This window comes from Bombus flavifrons, chromosome 1 (genome assembly GCF_040668555.2).
Source record: "Bombus flavifrons isolate JBK064 chromosome 1, iyBomFlav1_principal, whole genome shotgun sequence".
Classification (NCBI taxonomy): Eukaryota; Metazoa; Arthropoda; class Insecta; order Hymenoptera; family Apidae; genus Bombus; species Bombus flavifrons.
Genome location: NC_138442.1, coordinates 17,349,804 through 17,367,732, shown reverse-complemented (window position 1 = coordinate 17,367,732; position 17,929 = coordinate 17,349,804). Strand labels below are relative to the sequence as shown.

Here is a 17,929-nt window from a genome sequence, read left to right as displayed (position 1 = left end):
AAAGAAACTGCGATAGCTAAGAGGATTGTTTAATAAAGAAAACATAAAGGTTCGGTTTAATAAATGAACGAATATTATATATTTGGAGACAATCCAGAAACACTGCGTTAAGGACTTTTTCAATAAATGGATTATTTTCAGCTTTGATCAATATCGTTAAAGATAACGTCACGCTGATAAAAACACGACACACTCAACGAGTTAACCATTAAGTGTACAGAGCACACGGAACAGCGAACCAAAGAATGTCATATCCGCTTGCTTCTAGAATTCCTTTATCTTCATAAACATCATTTTATTTCATTCTTCGCTGTACTACGAATATTTAGCTACCTATAAGTTTTTTCTTGTGAAAGATTTTACGATATTTTATTGGTGTGAAACGAATTTAAAGAGTACACGTCTACCGAAAAGAAGAATATTAAATTTGAAACGTTCGTTTTCATTTTCATATGTCGAATTAATAATATAAATCAATAAGAATATTTGCATAAAATTTTATTTGTGATTCCAACAGGTTTACAAAAAATATAAATTATTATATGCTATATCGTATACTAATAATATATTATTAAATTAATATAATTATGCAATTATAATTATTATATATTTTCGTTTTAATTTCCAAAATAATTTAAATTTGACTCCCTTTCGGAAAAATCCATTTTGCCTCCAATAATTGCGGAATTTTGTACATTTAATGAAATACAGAAGAAGTATTTTTGGAATCGAATGCCATTTTTGCCAACAAGCTTCCATTTTTAATCACCGAATACTATTCGATCGCGATATTCAGTTATTAACGAAAAAATAGCCAATCGTCAAGTAGATGTAATTTTACACGCTAGTTTTTAATTTAGAATTATCAATTATATCTCGCTTATACCAACAATTTCCAAACTTACAACACAGAACAATAATGTTCCAAGAAAAGATTTCAATAATAAAATTTTCACTATATTTAAAGAAGATTATAAACAAGTTATAAAATTCCTTACTTTCTCGACAAACTGTATAAGATAATATTTATAGTATCAATTTGTTATTCCAGGTAATAAGATCAGTTATCAGATAAGGTAATAATAGTATCAATTTATTATTCTCCGCTAATTTAATCATAGCGAATGACCTAAATGGGTTCTCATCAAAGATTCTCAACGTGCACTCGAATCAACCGGAACGACGTGGCGCGTCGAAAAAACCATTCATTTATTCTCGTTTTAACGACGTCAAAATTCCACGAATCGCCGTGAAGATTTTATTCGCTGCAAGCAAATCATTCGTGAAAGCGGACGAGTCGACGACGGTCGTGGAATGAATTTCAACTTTCGGTCGAAATTCAAGCACGCCCTCCTTCCTCTTGGTCGCATTTCGACAAATGGTTTTAAGGAAGCAGAACGATGGAAGATATTATCAGGCTGCGCGGTTTCCTGACTACGGGCCTAGACTCTCGTTATTATTATGACACTCGCGACACGAAAGTATTTTAAAACCGGCCGGAGTCCGTGACTTACTCTACACATATTGCTAAAGCGCGTTGCAGTTAATTATTGTTATAATTAATGGCTTGTAGATATAGAACGACGAAGTACACTAACGCGTGTCCATCATTTTTTTAAAGTAGGAAATTTGTTCGACGATGACGTTCACGTGCCACGACGAGGTATCAGTAATCCGAGCAACGACGAGTGTCGCTTCAATCGGAGTGACGGAATCGAGTGAAACGATAAGAGAAAGTGTGATGACCGCGGAATTATTAAAACACGAAATGTTACTAATATAACGGATAGAACGGACGCTATTGAGACTGCGGTTATATTTGGGTCAGAAGGATATTTGAGTCGAGCTGAGTGATTCGTGTTGTAATTCGACAAATTTGGTTATGAATCATTTTTAAGCGATCTACATTTAAAAGCCAGACTATTTTAACTCGTCATTAATCGCGTGCTAAACAATGAAATATATCTTGTACTTATATTTACAGTCTGACAAAGATATATATATATATATATATATATAATTATTTTTTTTATATTTATTTCTACGAGAATATAACTTTTGCTCGTGTAAAGGAAAACTCGTTCAATTGAAATTAATATTCTCGATTGTAGTTATCAATTCAGTGTGTATGTCACTTTATTTCTGGAGGTTATTTATTTTTACCTTTAACTTTATCGTAGGGTTATTCGTGTCATTTTCTGGCTTTTGATGCTTCTTCTTGCTATATTTAAAGTAGACGATATCTTCTTTCGTTTTTACGATATATTAAAGATTAATATGTATATAAGATAGATAGGATAATATATGTTAAAGGTTAACATATTATATCGGCGTTTTATAATACACATGCAAGTTTGATTATACTGAGCAAAGTTGGAGATCGAATGTTAAGGTGTAGAAGCTTAGGTGACATAAACATAACTCTACCTTACTAGATTTTGTCCTCCTTAGTTAAAATGCCCTGTGATTTCGAAACCGAAGATAACTGAAATTTTATCATCTTCTCCGTACTACTTTCCACCTTCAACTTCAGCTTGAAATACTTAGTCATTATTTCGTAACAAACTGTACAATAGAATTTTTCTTAAAAGATAAAATACTCGGAGAAACGAGTTGATAAAAGTTTCTTTGCTTTTCAACATCGTGTAAATTTTTAAACGTTTTCTCATATACAAATAGAAGTGCAGATGAGTATTGAAGAATGTAAATAGGACATCAGTAATTGTATCGACAGGTAACTATTGTTTAAGCATTAGAGTGGTTACGTAGTTGTAACAATAATATGTAATAATTATTTCGTCTGATAAACAAAAATAGGAATTATATATATATAATTACGTTCGTAATTTGTTGTAACCATGTGAATTGCACATACTCCTTCCTATTGTTCATGCATAAGTTTGTTACTCTCATTGCTATATTTCTCTTATGTTCAAAATAATTCATACATCATGATATTAAAATTCAACTAAATTTTAATAAATAAATTTACATTACCTAATATAAACTTGTATAGATTTTGATAAAAGTTTTGCTATATTGAAATTTTCAAAAATAATTTTTCAAACTGAACAACTTAAACTTAGCTCTCACGGTGTTTGATCAAACGAAATGGAATTTTAGTAAACAGTAAATTACGATGTTTAACAGCGTGTATTGAAATACGAATATTTTCTTTTGAAGTGTACACTCGTCTCGTTTGGTACCTCGAACCGGTGCGGGGGAATAGCCTCTATATGCAAATCCCTGGGGACTAATCTGAGCCAAAAGTCGTTTCCTGTGTACGTTTTAATGGGTTGGCCGTGTTCTAATATCGATAGTAAATACTATCCGAGTGATACTATACTTCGAAAGCCTATTTGACTTTTCTTACGTGCTACTTAGTTGCTCTTGTTTGTACAAACAGTTGGGTTTTTGCGATAACGATAACAATTCCACATAAAAACGATAACATAAGCTACTAAACAAGAAACTTTCCTTTTACCTTCTGCTTGTTTTCGCGATAATACAATGCGAGGAAACAGTTTCCAATGACGCTTGTCAATTTAATTAAATCATGTTCCACGAGAATGCATATTCGGATTCTTTACAGAGAGTAATTCTCACAAGTGTATTAATCGATGTAAACTTCCTTATTCAATGGGAATCTTATTGTTTGTATTATCACTAACTAGCATTTGAATATTAAGTAGATTTGATTTTTTTTTTAATTCTTCTTTAATTGTGATTATAATAATATGATGTTTTGCAATAGAGAAAATCGAGGGCATTAAAATGGAGCAATAAGAAAGCTTATCGATAATTAATGATTGTACGTATTAAAGTACTCGAATTCAGAGGCAATTTTCTATCTACATATATCAGCTATCGGATAATAAATAGTCTTGAGTTTATTAAATAATAAATAATATTTAATTTCGTTAAAAGTTTTTATTACTCGCGTCAATAAAGAATAATATTTATTGACGAGGAAAAGGAAGATAATATTTCAATAATTATTTTTTTATCGTTATATAAGATATAAATAAAATGATACTAATGTAAGAAAATACGTGAACAAATAAAATATAAATTTCGAGAATCTCGTGTTAGGTTTTAAACGCATGATAATATAGTTAATAATAACAGCGTTATGTTTACGGAAACATTTAATAACTTATGTTGGAAGAATAACCCATTTTGTCCTCCGGATATTTTCCAATCTGAGCATACCTATTTCCTTATCAATGTGGATAATATTATACAAGAAGTTTAACATTGACAGTATGCCATCTTTAGAAATACTATATTAGTCACCAAGCAAAGAAAAGAATTGTTGATAATTGTGGATTTCAAAAACGTACTTCAACAACGAAACCCTTGGTTATAGAATTATTTTTATATGAACAGAGTACGCAATACACGAAACGAAATAATCATCGTCCAAGTGTTTATTGAAAACGAATTATGGCACTTCGTTATTAACGATATTTTATAATTCCAAATCTTATGTTATTTTATGGTATATATATATCATTTCATTTACGTTTTTCTTTTTTTTTACCTACAAAAGTCCTATTATGCTATTCTAAAGATCATTTTGCAGAAGAATACGAATATACGAAACCACTTTTCATAAGAATATACTCAAAATATGCACTGGCTCACGCAAGTACACAAACATCCGCAGTGACATAGAAGATTTTAATCAACGTATTACGCGTGTTATATGAAAGTTTCTGAAATTTCATTAACGCTATAACGAAACACGTCTATCATGATTATGTTGATAGAATTTGAAATCAATCCGGAAACGTATATAAAAGATACAAACATACACGTACGATTAATAAAAAATTAATATACAGCGTACATAGAAGTTTCAAACATATAATTGATCTCACTAAATATCGTAGTTTACTAATATAATTAGTAATTGTCCGTTTAAATATCTCGATGATCTTCGCAAAGTACGGTGTCTACAAGAAGTACTTGCACGTATTCTCATTTTTCAATGAAACACTTTTTCGTTATCAAGCTAATAGTATGAAAAAATTATCGTTTCTCATAGTATAAAATTTTCATAAAATAGCAAGTATGATAACTATAATTGCTATGTAAATATAATGTTGTGCAAACATTTTTTGTAGCCGTTGTATAAACTTGTAACGCTTGGTATATATATCCTGTAACTTCTATGTTATGTTGAACTTTTCTAATGTAATCGTGATAGTGTACTCTCATAACAGTGCTAATGAAATTCCAAAATGTTTCCTACGACACACATAATATATTCGTAAAAAATGTCTACAAGCGTTCAAGTACTTTCGTGAGCCGTCGTATTCTATACCTGTATAAGTAGTGTCCCGTTTTCTGAATTTCTAACGCGAGTCTCCGCGTAACAAATTCCGTCGCTCATCTAAGCCGCTCCGCTCCGGAGAAAGTCGAGCAGATTGCAGGCACGGCAAGGCGACGCGAGCCGATTTTTCGAAACGTCAGATACACCGGAAAACAGCGGGGCAACGTGCAATGGTTCTCGTAAACACCGCTTCGTTCGTGAAACGAAAGTTCGCTCGTTGGCTTGATCGCTGGCTCGCTTAATTTTAGAAAGAACCAACGGATAGTAACACAGAAGGAAAGAAAGAGAAAGAGAAAGAGAAAGAGAAAGAGAGAGAGAGAGAGAGAGACGGAGAGAGAAAATGTTCCGAGGACATTCTCGTGCAAGGTTTTACGAGACGCGGTTAATGAATGATCGAACGGCCACCGATAGTAATTACCAAACGAACGATAACCTTCGACTGAACGGCGAACTTATCACGAAACCGCGTAATCTTGCTTTTATATTTCATTGTAACGTCGTGACAAATCGAGAATAAAAGTATGTATAAATGTTTGGCGACAACAGTAGGATGGAAAGCGAGTTCGATCGACTCGTGTAACGAAATTGTTACGTTCGTTGTCAACGAAGGAATAATGTCGTATCACGGCAACATACGTCATTTACATTTTGCTGTACGCGAGCAAAAAGAAAACCTGACGCATGCACACGTTGCCTTTTTCTCTTTCTCACTCGATTCTTCGTTCTTTCTTCGTTTTGTCTCTCTCTCTCTTTTTTCTCTCGTCGCCGAGACACTGGCGCTCGCACACGGCCGCGATGCAAAAATGCGCATTGCTATGCAAACGTAGGTGAATGCACGCACGCACCGGTATTTCTGCTCGATCAGAAGAAACGCGTGGGCATTAAAGGTGAAACAGAAAGACGGGAAAACAGGTGCTATATTTACCTTGGATGTCGGCGGTCCTGGCTGAGGTGCGTTCGATTATCTTCGACGCGCGTCCATGGAAGAAACCAGCTCTCGTTCTCTACGACACTCGAATTCGATGAAAATCGATGCTTTCTCCTTCGACGAACTCGAAGAATCCGTTTATTATCCTGTTTGCTAATCTTCTTAAATATATCAATTCTATTATATTCCTATTTCCACGCAGAACAATCGACACTTTCCAATTGACACTTTATATAAATTCTCGATTATTCTTCAGTTTCCTTTTAATTACGTTTTCTTCTTTCACGAAAAAATATTTCCTCTTTGCTTCTTATTCGCTCCAAATTGTTTTAACACACGACACTTTTCCTTCTCGCTTCGACCGACACAAGTTTTATCCCGTCATTCAGGTTCCTCCGTCCAACGAATCCTTCTCCTCCTCTTCTGCCTGTCGCTCGCGGCCAGAGTTGATCAATAACTCGTGCTTCGAGTTTCTTTCGGGGATTCCCAGCTGGATCTCTCGGGCATCCGATGAAATTACCTTCGATTGCCAGCGGAGGAAGGCACTATCTGCGCAACACGTGGAAATTATATTGGCTGACGAGGTGAAAGTCGCGTATTATCGCGTATTATGATGGAAGAAAAGAAGACTTCCACGGCTTATCTCGCAGCCGCGAGAACGAAACGACAGAAAATTGACAATTCTTTCGTTCGGATAGGAGACCTGTTGCGCGTTCACTCGATTCGGTCGATTTTGCGTCGCCAATGTTTAGCAATCCACGTTCAAACTCGTTTAAACGGGATTTATTTCTCTCTTGTTTGAAAGTTTTCGACGGCGTAACGATCACGGGCAAGATATTTTTATGCAAACAGTCGTCGTGAGAAGAAATTTACGCGCGCCGTGCCTGCTATCGAATTTGAGCTTCAGCCATGCAAAACAACGGATCAAAGAATATCTTTGAGAACTCAGAATGTTATCGTCCTTCTTGTAACGTTAGAGCTATCGTCTTTAATATGTACCTAAATACGTTGTATAGGAAGGCTAGAGGGGAAGAGTAGAGGAGTAGCATTTTCTGTCTTTCGCGGAGAAGCAGTTTCGAAATTCACTACGTTTTTGATCGATAATAAAAATTCGATGAAATCACGTTTCTATCTTCGTAAAAGTAAATATTAATATTATCGAAAAGAAAAAATCCGATAGCAGTCGTTTTGATTGGTTTGATAGTTCTAATGTTAATGCTTTCTAACGTTATGTGAGTTGAAAGTTATATGCTTTATTTATGTAGCTATTAGATGCAAAAAAATTCGGTGCTTCAGTCTTATATTTAGTTTTATATTATGACGTGTGCCTCTCTTAACGTATCCTTTAATATTCTAATTCTGACATAATTAAAAAAATAATTGCAAATATAATTGTCTCTGATAAAATGTGTATTTATGAGTATGTTCTTCCTGCAGTTATCTATCGAAGTTGTAAGAACGATATACTTCGTTGGCGATGATACTAATAGATAACATAACATACACGAAACAATATCGGAGATTATTTAAACAAGATTTTGAGTAAAATCTTTTATTCGTCAAATCCTTCGTACATCGCGTTCTAATGATCGTAAAACGTTCGAGATGCAGAAACAGCTGGATCAAAACGACTGAAAGAATGGAAAAGAAAACATTGAAATAATCAGAAGATAAGAAATAATTTTAATTTTTAAGAATTGGAAAGTACATTTTGCTCACAAAAGAACATGAAACTAAAGGTACAGAATTTTTCTTCTACGCCTAATATACATATACATTTTGTTATTTTTATTTTAGTCGTTTCTATACCAAGGATAAGATTAAGAACGAAAGACACAAAAATTGTAAAACAACATAAAGCTAAAAGCACGGAATTTTTTTTCACGTCTGATATCAACGTTATCGTGCTACTTCTATTTTACACATACATTTGTATATATTTTTCTTTTATTATTATTATACTCTTGTATTTCCATCAAATAATTTACGTGCTACTTTTTACTTTTTGTTTTTATCAACGTGGCAAACTATAACCAACTATGCAATTATAGAGGGTTAATTTCTCTCTCAACGATTGTAAATAAGGTGGTGAATCGATATCGCGCGACGGAATACGTTTTCGCGTATACGCGACCGTAGCAACACAACACCACGAGTTGTTATTGTTGATTCGAATTTATGAATGGAAGAAGAACCTCCGTAGGAGACGAGCAAAGAAACAAGTTGTACGACTAGCGGGATTTTCCTCCTTTCTCCCTGCCATCATTGCTTCCTTTCGCTTTTTTTCATCCTTATTGTGGCATCTGTAGAATTATCGTGTAACTGAACGTTTCAACATTTTTAGTTATGTAGTTGCGTGATCGAGCCGCACCTTTGAAACATCGGTGGATCGTTTAAAAAACTTTTAACATCGTGTGATAGTTGGAACTATCGAATTCATTATTTCAATTCATTCTTCGTACTCTAGATAACACTGTGAAACCGGAAATCTGATCTAAATGTTGTTCACATCGTTTCTATGCATATTCGTAGAGTTCTTTTTGTTTATATTTAAAAAAAGATCGGCGAGTAGTATCGCATCCACGAAATCTAGCTTTCGCGCGTCGAATAAAGAACAGCTCCGATCGAATTTAACGATGACGACACGAGCCGAATGGGAATTTAGAGTTTAACGTTAGATTCAAGTTCAACAATGTAACGCGAGAGGTGATTTTCTCTTCTCACCGTGTTACTAGTCGCTTCCTCTTTCTCTAAGCCTCTTAAATCGGTGACTATCATTCTCACCCTAAATACAAATAACATCGTGTTATGTTCTAATTTATCCCTGAGAATCTTCCTTTCTCTTTTTCTCAAAATGCTCTAACTGTGGAAACTCGAACGATATAACGAAAGTATTAAAATTCGATAGGTTTGTAAGAAAGAAATAATGCATTGGATTTTCAAGAACGATGCTCGGAGATAACGAGTTTGGTAAAGCTATTCCGAGTCACGTGTATGGAATTTCGCGAACGTTGGTTGCGTGAACGAAACTCGTTCCCATGAGCCTGAACGCTTTTCAGGGAATTCCTGTTTCTTGCGGTACGCAACGTACATTGAGTCAGCGTATTTGTTTGGCGAGCGCGTAGGACGCGCAGAACGAGGAAAGAAAAGAAAAATGCAGCACGCGACGGAAACGCTCGCTACGAGGCGGATTATCTCCGCGTGTGTGTTTTCATTTCCCATTTCCATCGTGATCGTCTCGAAGTCCTCGCCGAGTGTTACGAGGTCACATCCGCGTACGAGAGTGACCGTATTCGTTCGCGTGCGTTCTTACGCGCATCGAGGCGTCGCTTTTCTCGCGGATGTCGCGCGTTCGATACAAAAGAAATTCGTCGAAACAAATTGAGGAATCGAATTGGCGAACGAAAGAGTATGGTCGTTTGCTCGAATCGTTCGTTCGTTTACTCGTCGTGCAATACGATTGAGAAATATTTCTCGCGCTCTCCGATTGGTTATCGATCCGGAATGTTCTGACGATCTATCTGATAAAGACGACGGGAAGATTGTTTCTCTTTTACGTTGCGTACAGACTAAATAAACGTACGAGAAGAAAGTTAGAACGGGACGATTCATCGGGAAACTCTCACGATCGGTAAGAGACGAGGCAGGCAAGGCAGTGATAGTCGCGCGAGATCGAAACGCGAAAAGAATCGAACTGGAAGGTAAAAAGAAACGCGAACGACGGGCCGATATACGTGTGCCCGTATCCAATTAATCGTGCACAATGAACCCACGAACGATGACGTACACATATTCACGGCGCTGTCGTTTCGTCCACGCGGATCTTCCTTTCCGCCAGTCTGGTATATACCGTTAATTGTGCTCGATTCGATTTCGTCAAGTTTCACAGAGGATTTCGGTGGTCCAGGTTGAACTCGTTCGTTTGAAAAAAAGTTGCACGGCCACACAGTGCAACTGTAGCGATATCGTCGAGGCCGAGAATGAACGTACGATCCTTGGATAAGAACGATGCTCGTTGCGTGGCCAAAGTAGAGAAACGTCGACAGGGTTGGACAGACTACGACGACGACGACGACGACACTTCACTCTCAAACTCTCTCGTCTCGATGCGATCGCGCGTGTATGCGCGTATAAGCGACGTCGCGTTTAATACACCGGCTCGACAAATCGGAATCGATTGTGGAGCTTACGCTTGGCACAAGTAGTCTCGGCTGACCGAACGCCCGATCCGGACTGACTATAACTGTAAACCATCACTTGTCGCTGCCAAGCTTGCCCCCACCGGCTGCCGCGAAACGGATCGTTCCCCACTTCGCCAACTGCCATGCCACGCCGTGCCGTGCCGCGTCGCGTCGCGCCACGCCGCCGCGCCGCCGAGCTCCCGCTCCAAACCAGTTTTCGATGCGCTTCGCCACTTCCACCTTCGTCGGCTCCGCTTCAGAAGCGTTTCCACCTGCTGCCGTCGCCGCCGCCGCCACCGCCGCCGCCACCGATACTGCGCCCGCCCGAATCCAAACAGAGCAAACGCGCAACACGGTCTTTCCACCTTGAACCGGCTCTGGCCGAAATACGCCGGCTCTGGTTCCTCTGCTCTTTCAATCCAGCGTACGAGATCGCGCGTCTTAGCCCTGGCGCGGATCCCTGCCATGCACAGTGTTTTAAAATGACTGCCTAACAGGGAAAAAGTCATAATTCTGATCGTTTTCAGTTACTCTATTCTTGCGCTTTTTGTATTTCTAAATCTGTAAGAATCTTTAATTAGAATTAAATAAAAGCTATTTGCTCGTAAAAACGTATACGTAGAAGTCTTCGTTGTCTTAGAGAATACCACTTATCTTTGGAATTGTCTTATGTATTACATGTATATGTAGAGAAAAGCGCATACTTAAGATTCGTAATAAAGAGATTACAAAGATTTGACGATGCTTCTGAATAGACACGCTCAGAGACAGTCGTTTTTGGAACGAATATTTGAAATTCGGGTTTAAAAGTAAAGCTATCTGGATTGATGCGAATTGCTCAAAATTGTACAGCTATTTGGTAGTTTCAGTGCTTCGACTCTTGTAAAAATAAAGTGCTAGCTTTTACAACCCTTTTCCGTTTCTATTTCAGTTACTAGGTTATGTTATATCTTTAGAATATCTATGGCCTATACAAAGCTACCCATAACAAGGTAATTTTACCTGAAGAAATAAATACAATAACTCAAACTCAAGCGTCAGGCAATATTAGTCTGCACATGGTGCGATGACTCTGTTGCGGCCAAACAGGCAGCCGCACGTTGAAACATATCAAACTTGTTCTTTTTCCTAAGGCAACTGAAATGTGCTACTTTCCGTAATGCACGCCGAGTGATTCGACGTCGTTGCGATTTCGATACGATTTCGTTGCAATGACCGTGTACGATTCGCCAGATTTATGTTTCTAGCCATGAAATAGACGCGCTAATAGTATCGCTAATTTACATAAAACGGTGTTCTGCGTTTGCTGTTACGCAAAATTTATTATATTCTTTCAAGCGATGAAAACGTATCGTGGCAGAGAATAAGATCACGAAATAATTTATTATGAAATTAAAGGGACGACGTTCGAGTACGTGACTAAATTCAAATTCCAATGATCTTGATTTATATCGCTACGATCTTTAGCACTCTAAATGATAGAACGTGCGATTTTCTTACGGTAGGATTCTACTTATTTGAAATTGTCGGAGGAGAGAGCAGTTTATGTAATAGGAAATCCTTTTCCGTTCCGTTATCGATGATTTGTCGTTTAAATAATAGTTTCGTGTTCAGATAACTGGATCGATAAGCGTTCGATTAATCAGATATTAGGTAATTAAAGGATGTTAGAAAAAAGTCAAAAGCTGGGTAACTTGGATATGTGATATTAATATTAAAAATGTTATTGAAAATGATAAAAAAAAGCAGATAAAGAGGAAGCAAGCAAGCGCTCACGGGGCAAAAAGTTGGCAATATACACACGAATATAATATTTTGTAGATAGAAGCCTATGTTTACATTATATTACATAAAAAATCTGCCAAAATATATGTTGTGCTTCGTATTTGTTTTTCAGTGCAAGTGATTTTTGTTAGGTGACTGCACTTTGCACTCGATCAACGTTGAACGTTGATGCGAGTCAAATAACCCTTTCCTAGCAATTTTAACATAACCGAATGGAAGTAGGTTAGGGTTGGTTCGTGATTGGTTGCTGCGATTTATGCGTCGGGGAAAGTAAGGATTACGTTTGAGACGTAAGCATTAAGACGGAAGGTTTATGTAGTTCACTGGAACAGCAAAGACTTAGGTTATTGGCCCGGTTTGGTGCGCATAGACGAGACCGGTTTCAAGGATGTATGAAATGATGCTGAATTGTTTGCGGTTGCAGAAGTTAAGTGGGTTTGAATATCGTGTACGAATTTAAATACCGTTCTTCAACCCTTCCGGTACGGTATTCTTAGAACTAAAGACGTTTCTGAAATATTTATATATATAGGTCAAAGCACAAAAATACACGCGAATATCATCTAAATACTTTGTATCGAATAATAATTAATTACGATGTAATATAGTGTACAAGAGAATAAAAACGATGTTATGTTGTAGTAAACGTATACGTGTGCTTTTTCAGCAAATGATTATATTTGAAGTTGTATATTTTATTTCAGATTTAGTAAATCCGTCAAACGACGAGTTTCAGAGTTTCTATTTCTTCAATTAACTGAAATATGCTTAAAAAGTGCTTATGGAAAAATTATTGTTGAGTTTCATTGCAGTAGAATCGCGATTATGTAAATAATATGTATTTATATTCGACATAATTATATATTTAATATACTTCATAATTATATATCAGTCGTATTAAATCAATTAAGCCACTCTGAAGAAGTTAAAGCACCGAGCAATTAAAAAGAAAAAATTTGATAAAATAAAATATTAGAAAAAAGTAGAAAGGGTTCATAGAAACTTAATATGGCACGAAAAGCAAAATTTTGTATTCAACGGAATAAGAAACGCTTTTCCAACAATTTCTAAATTAATAAAATTTATTGTGCGTGAAGAAATTGCTTTATCGTGCGTTCCTCGTTACTCAATACAGTAAACACAAATACGTAGAGATATTAGTCTACGATAGGATCATCAAGTCTAGACAGAGGGTAGTTAAATGCATACGTATTCAACAGATAACGCGTAATTTTGTCACAAACAAATGAAAAAATGTTATTCTATATCTTTAGCTTCTTTTGTCGTGTGATATTATATTCTTTTTCGATTGTATAATCATTTATAAAATATTGTCTATATTTACGTACTTTTCGTAGTAGATTTCATAGAAGATACTAGCTTTGAGTGTCATTTTAAACGAAATTGTTTTTGACAGGCAATGTAATTTTGAATTAAAATATTCTGGTAAATTTAGATGTTAGATTTGACAGTAACTGGAAGTTTTCAATAAACCTGTATCTTTGTTTCTCGAAACAAACCCATTTTGAATGAAAGATTTGCGATACATTTAGATTTTAGATCTGGGAACAACAAAACACTGTTTCAATGAATTTATGTCTTCGGTTTTCAAGAAACATAATTTTCTGTCGATAGACTTCGTTTGTGCTTCTTAAATTTGAAAAACAGCTCAAAACTTTCAATAAACTTACATCTTTGTTTTGAGAAGCAGCATATAATTTCCAGTTAAGGACCATTGCTAAATTAAAATCTTCAATTTGACAATATCAAATATTGATATTTTGAGCGAACGTTCTCGATAAACTTAGATCTTCTAGCTGGACAACTATACAAATAAATTTACAAATGTAATGAATTTATAAACATTATGAAAAACAAATAAAAATATAACGTTTAAAAACAGGTATAAATACCTTTAATAACTTTGGTAAGTTATTATACAAGTAAACTTCCGTATAATGTTGGTTAATGAGATTCGATGTAATTGATATCTTAGCTAATTAAATAGCGTAAGTTTATCTGTTATTGCTTTAATTTATGTTATGTTATATTATGTTCAATTGTATAATATTAGACGGAAACATGTTATGGTGCGTTAAACTTAACTGTAGTCTCTATTGAAGTAGTACCAGTTTGTGGCTACTTATGATGTAATAGATACGATCAACAAACTATCTGAAACACATCATTATGATGGTTTTTTGTTGTTAGAGTTTTTGCTTGGTTTTGGCTGCATTAACCTATTAATATTTTAAAAGCAACAAAATGAAACCTACTTGTTCTGTCCTCAAAAGCCATACGAGTACGCAACGTTAAATAATCGTAAAGAAACCTAGTTCCCACAATTACGTTAACCCATTAAGGATGAAGCAATAAAATATTATGTAAAAGTTGAATAAATGTCGTATTATTGGAAAATAGAAATAAAATAACCTACAGATTATTTTATCAAAGTGCGAAAAAATTATTAGAATAATAGATATTTTATAGGAACCCATTATAAGGATTAGAAGCGTAAAATGGAATTTCTATGATTTAAAGAAGATCGTTTTCACGTTATTATTACGCTGAGTTTCATAAATAATTCATATAATTGCAGCATCTAGATGGAGGAAGGAATAGCGACGATAAAAAGTATTAAGCAAATCTTTGGAATTCCCTTTCGTAACCGTGATATCATAAAGTAGAATACAATAATATAAAATGACCGAAAAGTTGAAAACAATATTCTGAGCTAGTGTAACGTTAACGCTTACCGTGTGACCCGATTCTACCAACTAAATTTATAGTTACATTATAATGTAATTACGATCATTATCAACGAACAAAAGATACATTAATAGAATTTAAATAAAATTTCCTAATCCAACGTCGAACAAAGTTGTTTTCGTTTCGCAACAGAAAAATACCATTCATCCGTTCTTTCAAAAATAAATTCGTCATCTCGAACAACAATCGTACGACGGGAGCTAAATCGGAATCCATTATCGTCCCAATAATTATGTCTGATATTGTGCGTATATTTTTCGGTGATTTATCGAGCATTATCGTTGCTCTCTACCCGATTAGTCTACGACTAAATAAAGATGTTCCTTATCGATGTTTAGTTTCCTTTAATTTCTTTCAATTTCATCTTTAGTATTTAGTTTTTTCTTTTAGTTTTTAGATTTAGATGTTTCAGTTTCAAATGTTGTTGTATCGTTACATACAGCTGTATGTTTTTTCCTCGTTCGTCGAGCGACGTTTTTCACGTCGATGAAACTCACTTTGATGTGTATATATGTACGTACGAACGAGATCGTGAGAAGCACTCTGGGAAAGGAGAATGCCTGTGGCAGGCTGATTTCTGAGAGGGTTAAATAAAGTCGCGCGTTAACGTTCGTTTTTCGCCTATAATTAGCAAGATAGACAAATCAGGAGTTCTTTGTTTCGGATCGAAAGTTTGTCAAGATGCTCGTTAACAATAATACAGCTAGATCGCGCTAAAGACTGTTTGTTCTTTTAGAGTTCATTTACAAATCTTCTTTATAATTGCCATGCAGTCGGCGAGATAAGCGGGTTACTCGATGTGTTTCGTTTTCTTCACGAACAATGAGGACTTGTATTTTCTTTGAAATTACTATTGTCAAGCATCGACCAAGCGATACGTATGAAAACTATTTCTTAAAAGTCCGTCAGTCTCTGCCGTCTCGTTGCTTTGAATAAACCTCCAGATAAGGTTATCGTATTGGAAACACGAATCGCATTGTCTGTTGTGACGTTTGGTCATTCAGCGGCTTGAAATTAACTGTATCAATTATGGAAACGTGTTTAAGTACGTTTATATAGTGCAGGATACTATTTCTGTCTAGAGATAACCTTCCGTAATCTATCGCTGAATTATTACTTTTAATCTTTTCGTATATATATTCTAACGCCTCGCGAGTCACATATTATAATTTGTCGCCATTTAGCGTGACGAAATTATTTGTATACCATGTAGAATTTTTATCTTATGCGTTACGCTCTTTTTTTTGCCTTGTTTTTAGTTCCATTACTCTGACCGATTGCTGGTTTATCGAAGCACAGAATCGTTTTGATCGTCTGCAACAAATTCGATGCAACGAAATGGTCGACGAGTTTCGTAAAATTGTACGGTTTGCTTTTGCATTTTGTATCTCATTACTGAAAATGAATACGCCTTAATGCTCGTCCAAACGAGAACTTGTCTTATTGTGAGTATTCTTGTCGTACGACTAAGTGATTCAGGATTTAATAATAGCGGTAACGGACAAAATTCCTATTATTTCAGGCCACGTCGTATATTTACTCGCGTCAAACAAATTTAAAGTAGAATTCTATCCACTGATCGTAGCGAAGAACCTAGTTGTACGTCATTACCTTAATGCAGTAAATTACTATCATAACAGATTCCACCTCTGTGGGTTTTAAATTATTTTCAATTAATAGTTTTGTTACTGTAAACTCTGCAGTAGAGAAATTGTAGAATCAGTTACGTATCGTGCGTCGTATGATAAATAATTTCATTAGGAAATGTAATATTGTCAAATGGAAATTATTAACTGGACTTTATTCGTCGGTATAATTCTTTTAGAATGTTTTATTGCCTCCTTTTTACACATTTTAAGAACGTGGATGTCGTTAAATCCATCTCCAAAGGAAACTGCATTTAACCGAGCTGACTGTATAAACTGCGCTTCAAATCGGAAATTCGAATTTCTTCAGACGTTGACAAATATGTTTTATGAATTATTAATATTAATATTAATCATCGAAATGAGTGTGATATTTCCTCAAATACATTCATAATACTTTTATAACACCATTATAAGAAAGAGAATTATGAGTAAGACACGAGAATTCTTAAGAATTACAACTACTTTCACATTTTTAATCTAATATGAGCAATAATAAAATATATTAGATTTCTCGGAATTCATAGAGAAACTTAACGAAGATTTAAATACAACAGTTAGACGTTTTGTCATTTGTAATTTTATGAATCATTTCTTGTTAAATTTCTCCACCTCTTCTTTAATGAATTCCTTCAGATAGTTCTTACAAGCTTTCAGAAAATTACATTTTTTATCTCCGTTTTCCGAATAAATTTTACAAATATTACAGCAAATAAAAATTTCTCGTACATATGAAATTCAACATTGTATCATTGGGAAAAAGAAATCTGCTCTGTTAACGAAATTTAAATATCTTTTCTTAGCTGTCCTTGGTATCCAACTGGGTACTGTATTTATTTGAATATTTTATTATTACGTAGAAATTCATACTAAAAAGGTTAGGAATTTTTCGAATAACCCAATATATTGAAAGTATAGAGCATTACGTAGAGACGAACGAACGTAGTCGCAAGATTAAGTTTCCCTATTGCAAAAAAAAGTATTGCTTTAAAAAGTTGGATAGACCGTTGGAAATGCAATTTTACTAGAATTAATTGGAAATTCATGTTCTTTAAAAATTGCTCAATGCACGCTTTCATGCAACGTAGTTGTCGAAACATCTTCATCAAGTCAATTTTTATCTTTCGTGCATTGAAAAATCTAATCGACTTTCACAATTTCACTGTGTATTAACTGTAGAACGTTGATTCCTCGCGAGATTTGCATTTAACGTTGTAATCAAGAAATATGCTTTTTCTAATTAAGGCCAACAATTATTTGCCGGTAAACGCGGTTACTGGCC

At 35.2% G+C, this 17,929-nt stretch overlaps 2 protein-coding genes across 8 annotated transcripts in view; one reads left to right on the top strand and one right to left on the bottom strand.

Annotated features, from left to right (window-relative positions):
- Positions 1 to 17,929, top strand: part of LOC138179972 (DNA ligase 1) — a 347,112-nt gene that overhangs the window by 31,013 nt on the left and 298,170 nt on the right. The window lies entirely within an intron of this gene.
- Positions 1 to 17,929, bottom strand: part of LOC138180010 (class A basic helix-loop-helix protein 15) — a 286,135-nt gene that overhangs the window by 16,350 nt on the left and 251,856 nt on the right. The window contains exons 1-2 of one of the 7 annotated variants that reach the window (XM_069113361.1): positions 10,117 to 10,689; positions 6,264 to 6,815 (exon numbers count right to left, since the gene is read on the bottom strand). The exons of 5 other annotated variants lie outside the window; for them this stretch is intronic. The gene's annotated coding sequence lies outside the window, so the exon portion shown is untranslated. Of the gene's footprint in view, positions 1 to 6,263; positions 6,816 to 10,116; positions 10,690 to 17,929 lie in introns of those variants that run through there. One more of the 7 variants, XM_069113371.1, reaches the window with a different exon arrangement.